This window comes from Cricetulus griseus, assembly GCF_003668045.3.
Source record: "Cricetulus griseus strain 17A/GY chromosome 1 unlocalized genomic scaffold, alternate assembly CriGri-PICRH-1.0 chr1_0, whole genome shotgun sequence".
NCBI lineage: Eukaryota > Metazoa > Chordata > Mammalia > Rodentia > Cricetidae > Cricetulus > Cricetulus griseus.
In genome coordinates, this window is record NW_023276806.1 from 216980199 (window position 1) to 216986869 (window position 6671).

Genomic DNA, 6671 nt, shown 5'->3' on the forward strand with positions numbered 1-6671 from the left:
TCACACTGTGTTGAGAAGTTGGGATACAGGAATGAGTGGAAAGACATGGTCCCTGCAGGAAACAGGACAGAAGAGTGATGGGTTTTTTAAGCTAATCGAATACTACTTGGGAGAACACCCAACTCGGGGTGGGGGGCAGGGCATCAGCAGAGCTTCTTTGAGGACCACCAGACTAAGAAAGACAAATACGGATTACACGAAAGGGTAAAACACAGCAAGAGTTGGGAGAGAGAAACCTAATACTGAAAAAGAGCAAATGCTGGCTTAGAAAACAGTTTATAGCAGTGGGAAAGCAAGAGTCCCTCACTTACCTTTCAGTTTGCTTTATGAAGTTCGGATTTCCACCAGTCAACCAAAGTCTGAAAACATTAAATGGATGATCTCATAAATAAATAATTCATAAATTTTAATTTCTGAGTGTGTGATGAAATCTTTCTGGGTCCGGTTCAGTCCAGCCCTGATCACCCTTTGTTCCAGTGTGCCTAAGCTGCCCTTGGGGCTATCAAATCTGTCAGGGCTAACATCCGAGTAGCACTTACCTGGTAGCCTAATATTACATACATCACAATGCCTTCATCAAACACTTCATTTCATCTTATCATGTAGGCATTATATTGGCAAATCATCACAAGAAGGGGGAGTACAATACAAAGAGCAAGAGAGACAGATTGACATACATTTTATTATAGCGCTGTTTGCCCTCTATATCCTCCAGCTCTGCACCTGCAGGTTCAACCACCACAGATCAAAATATGTTCTTAAAGTTGAACATGGTGGAGCACACCTGTAATAGCAATCATAGGGGGAAAGGGTCAGCCAAAGAAACACATCCTGAGCAAAGCCAAAGAAACACACTTTGGCCCTGTAACCAGAAACAAAGAAATGTACCATCGTAGAGGATACTAATTAGTGTGATGGTTAGTTTTTGTCAACTAGACACAAAATAGAGTCACCTGGGACAAGGGACCCTCAGTTGAGGAATTACTTCCATCAGATTGGCTGTGGAACATTTTTTTAAATTGCTAATTGATTCTGGAGGATCCAGCCCACCGTGGGGGTATAAGAAAGGTAGCTGAACCAGCCAGGCATGCAAACTAGTAAACAGTGTTCTCCCATGGTCTCTGCATCAGTCCCTGCCTGAACTTCTGCCCTGACCTCTGTCTGTGATGGACTGTTACCTGCAAGTGTAAGATAAAATAAACTCTTTTTAAAGTTTTCCCAAGCTGCCTTTGGTCATGGTGTTTATCACAACAGAAAACCCCTTTAGAAGAGAAACTGGAACCAGGAATTTGGGGAATGTGGGGAACATGATGAACAGACTGTGTTGTTTTGGAAAATATTGTGAAAATTTTGTAGCTTATGGCTAGAAAAGCAATCAAGTGTAAGCATTCAGAACTTAATGAGCTATCATTGTGAGAGTGGGGAAGATAAGAAAGTTGATATAAGTGCAGAAATCAGAGGCGTGGGTTATGAAGTTTCAGAAGGAAGTTTTAAGAATCCCTCTTTATCAGGGCCCTTTGTATGATATATTTGATTAAGAATCTGTGGAAGTGAACATTTCTGTGCTTTACTGGAACAATCTATGCTGGCTAGCTGGAGCTGAAAAAATCAGCTGTGAATAATACCAGACAAGCAGCACTGTGATATTGTCTTGGACATATTTCTTAAGGTTCAGCACATGCGAGCTGAGGTTTGCAGAGATCCAAGGATATATCACTAGCGAGCAACTGAATTTGGTAATGTATAGGAATTTCCCACATAGTACAGGTTTTGAAAGTATGAAGGAATCATGGAAGTCAGCTGAGGCTGGCAGTGTGATGAAGTTCACACCTCCCTAAAAGAGGCCAGGAGGCCATTTATGAAGGTGCAGCCTTAGTTGCAGTGGAAACTAGTATTTTGGAGATGCCAGGCCTATGGGATGACCACCAATGACAATGGCAGGTATAGAGTGACTCAAGACTGAGCTTAGTCGATAAGGTTCTGAAAGACCCCAACTCAAGCCTAGCCTGATACCCACCAGCATGTATTTAAAAATCACTCTGGCCACGCACAGCTCTGGGACAAAGAACACATGAAATGGTCGGTCATGATGACCAGTCTCTGGAAATTGTTATTATTACTAGTTTCTATTATCTTCAACAACTGTCTGGTTTCTAAAAACTGTTATGGGTTACCCTGCTCCAGAGCACCCAAGTTTTGAAAATAAGTATAAGTCACTCTGTTCCCAGAAAAACCACTAGCTGTCCCATGGCCTTGCAGATATAAAAACCAAAATAACATTCCAAACCCCTCGTGGGCAAAATTGTAAGTTCAGTGCCCAACCAATCAGTGAATGATTTATGTATGTTATAGCCAATCAATATGTGGTCATACTCCTGCCTAGTGACCAAAAAGACATAAAAACTGCCTGCTTTGGAAACTCGGGGCTGTTCTCTTCGAAGGGAATGACCCCAACGCATTGGAATAAAATCCTTTTGCTTTTGCATCAAACTTGTGTCCTGTGGGTGACTCTGTGGGGAGCGTCTCCTGGAGTTGGACTTCACTTTTGGGTCCAACAGTTCATGTGCTGTGGAAGGCAGAGCCACAGAAGTGGGGTTCCCCAAGCTCTTTGGAGTCCAGAAGATCACGAATCTCAGCTGTCAGACTCTGAACTATTCAGACTATTGGAATTAGGTTTTGCTTTGATCTGACTGTAACCGTAGTCTGTTTCTTTCTTCTTGGAATAAGAAACTATATAAATTATTTTGTATTTATATAAAACCTAGATACCATATATATATATATATATGTATATATATATATAATTATTTTGTATTTATATAAAACCTAAGATACCTTAGACTGTTAATTAAATACTTAGACATTTAATTAAACACTAAATACCTAAAATGTTTAATTTCTTTTTAATTCTGTGGGACTTTTAAAGTTGTACTGTGTTTTATAGCATGATATTAACATGTGATCTTGGGGACAAACAGGAAAAGTTATGATTTAATAGTGATGTATTTGTGTGTCGAGTTGACAAGGAGCCAATTGTGCTGAGTAGCTTTGTCAGTTTTACACAGACTACAGTCATCTGGAAAAAGGGAACATTAGCTGAGAATTGTCTGCATAAGAATGGCCTGTGGAGCACTCGGGAGGCAGAGCAGGTGGATCTCTGAGAGTTTGAGGCCAGCCTGGTCTACAGAGCTAGCTCCAGGACAGGCTCCAAAGCCACACAGAGAAACCCTGTCCTGAAAAAAAGAAAGGAAGGAAGGAAGGAAGAATCAAAGAAAGAGAAAAAAGAATGGCCTGTGAAGCATGTCCATGAAGCATTTTTTTAATTGATGCAGGGGTCCAACCTACTATGGGTGGTATCATCCCCAGGGAGATGAACGTATAAGAAAGGTCCATACGGCATGTAAGTCAATAAACAGCATCCCTCCACAGCTTCTGCTTAAGTTCCTCCCTCCAGGTTCCTGCGTAGATCTTCTGCCCTAACTTCTCTCAGTGACGAACTATTACCTAGGAGTATAAAATGAAATCAGCCCTTTCCTTCCCAAGTTACTTTTTGTCATGATGTTTATCACAGCAACAGAAAGCAAACGAGTACGGTTGATAAGAAAAAAAGATTTGTTTTCAATGAATAAAATTAATTATAGAATTATATGGACCACATAGACCCCAGTCAATTATATTGGTAGTAAAATCTATTGCTTGTAAAATGAAAGGGGAGAAAATGATTCTAAAATAATACTAGAGTGTAGATGTAATCCAATTGAAGATAATGAATTCAAAACCAGCATCATTTTAAGAAAAAGATTACATCCCAGAAAAGCCAAAGCCGTTGGTGTTGTTCTTTGTTTCAGATACGAGTAGAGTAGATGGAACAGGAAACCGTGCTTCAGTCACAGGCAGATGAAAACAAGACCACTACGCTCAACAAACCCATGTGGAGTTTATTGAAGAAAAGGGGGAAGGAAGAGAGACAGAAAGACTCGGAGAAGGGGGAGAGAGGGACAGAGAAGGGGCAGAGAGAGAGAGAGAGAGAGAGAGAGAGAGAGAGAGAGAGAGAGAGAGAGAGAGAGAATATGTGGAGGTGCTTGCTTAAAAGGGGAAGCTTGCCCATGTGTACTGAGTCCTTATGCAGCCCAGTAATTCATGGCATAGCCATGACGTGGCCATGCAACACAGGGCCATTTGAGCTGCCTAAGAATCTGCCTAAATGGCGATATTGTGTCCCACCCATTGTCAGGGGGCGGGGTCAGCGTAATGCTGGGTTCCAACATGTGGAACACTGAAAGATATTGTTGATGAGGTTACCCCTACTCTGGCCAGATTTGTTTCTCACACTTGATTTCTTTCTTTCTTTTTTTTTTTTTCTTTTTTTTTTTTTTTTCGAGACAGGGTTTCTCTGTGGCTTTGGAGGCTGACCTGGAACTAGCTCTTGTAGACCAGGCTGGTCTCGAACTCACAGAGATCCACCTGCTTCTGCCTCCCAAGTGCTGGGATTAAAGGCGTGCGCCACCACCGCCCGGCTTAACTCATACTAATCCCAGCCTACTGAACTATTTACGTGTACTTTCCCCCAACACTTTTCTCTATAATGTCTTTGTTTCTCCTCTTCCGCCTTCTTCTCCCTAACCCTGCATTTTCTGTCCCCAATTTCTTCCTCCTCTTCCTCTTCCTTCTCCTCCCCTTCCTTTTCATCTTTGTCTTTATCTTTAGAATGCCCTTTTTTAAGACTGAGAAAAATGCAAGTTCATCCATGCCTCCAGACACATACTTTCAACCCCTCTTTAAAGTCATTTTCTACTAGAAGTAATGTCATCCCATGCCTGGATACCCTTTACTCTACATCCCTCAGACTCTTGGTATACACAAATTGTATTGTAATGTTTCAGTATTGTGACTGTACTGAAAATTCTTGGAGACTGGGGTATATGTTATAATCATCAGTGTGTCTCTCATTATTCACTGAATTAAAACAATGAATGGATGTAAGAATCAGACAAGCAAATGAATACCTTTCATCCAAGCGGATTTTTGTTTTAAAATGCTGTTAAAGTAATACTGAAAGGCATAGCTTCAAATTCAGATGTTTCTACCGCAACAATTGTTTTTGTTTCTCTGCGTATCTTTCAGGATTTGTTCACAGATCATCTATATAACAAGATGTTACACATGAGATTTTTGTCTTTAGTTTTGGCTCTAGCCCTAGTAGACTAGAACCGCAAAATGGGAACTGAATGTTCCCATAGTTCAAGGTGAGGTGCCACTGCCCATGCAGAGCTGCATGACATTTGCTCTCCTAAGACTCAAAACCTCTCCAAGGATATCAAGTACTTTGAACTGATAAGCCTTGAGATACTATTTTTTTAGAGAAATTAATTTTGTAGGTGACGTCTCTGTGCTGTTCTCTGTGGGAAACTTGCTTTGTGCATCTTAGAAAAGGAAAGTGAGTAATGGACAGGCTGAGCTGCTACTGCAGGGGAATGCCTGTAAACTTGTAGGAGAAGACATGGGGCAGCTGGCCCAAGAGGGAAGAGGTATGTGCTTTAAGAGCAATGTTGACTCTCTCTCTGTACATGTGTTAGCACAGAGGATGGCCAAGCCTTCCCTGTCAACTGAATGGAACCACCAGACTGAAAGAGTTAGCTTGTTGGTGTCAGTAGGACTTCCTGGCAGAAGTAGAGCATCCCCAGGAGAGATATGTTAGAAGCATCCTGTTGAGGACAAGATAATATGTTATGGAAATTGTATTTGATACTTAGCAAGAGAAGTCTCATTAAATCCAGCATTAAGAGAACTGCAGGTGAGAGACCCCAACAAAGAAGTCTCTAGAGAAAATACAAGAGTACTTGGGCACTTTCTGAAATCAAAGCTTGGACATTGAATACTTGGTCCCCGGTTAGTGGCTATTCAGGGAGGCTTAGGAGATGTGGCCATGCTGGAAAAGTTTGTCCCTGAGAATAGGTTTTGAGGTTTCAAAAGTCACTCACTGGTCCAAGTTTGTTCTCTCTCTTTCCTGCTTGTGATTTAAGATGTGACCCCTGGGTGTGCTGCTCAAGTCAGCCTGATGCCGCCTTTCCCTGCTTGATGGTGGTGGACTCATATTCCTCTGAAAATATAAGCCCAAATAAACTCTTCCACAAGTTGCCTTGGTCATGGTAATAGAAAAATAACACTCAAAGTCAGTAAATTCTTTTTTTCATTCACTTCTGCCTGAAACAGCCAGACACTGCTATTCATGAGTTTGGGGAAAACAGGAACCCCTAAATAGGGAAGCAAGAAAGTTTCTGATGCCCTTTCTTCATGTCCGGCTTCCAGCCAGAAGCAGTCTGGGCTGAGGAAGAGAAAGCCCTCAATTTCAGTTCAGTTAATAATGTGGTATAAACATGTTACCTATAAGAACAAGATACTTTCATGATGAAATATGAAAGAAATCACTTTTCTGTTGAAGACTGGCCCAAAGATTCATGACCTCTGCCTGCAAGTCCATCCAACTGGCAAGGAAAATTATATTCTGCTGAAAATGGAGTATGAAAGTGGGAGAAGAAATTTGTACTGTGACGCAGTCAATGGGCTCCTACTCTTTTAATGAAATAGTAACACAGAGCTGTAAACAAGAAGAAAAACAATTTTTATGCAACTTAAATTTGCAGTGTTAGAGGCTAAACCTGAACCTTTGC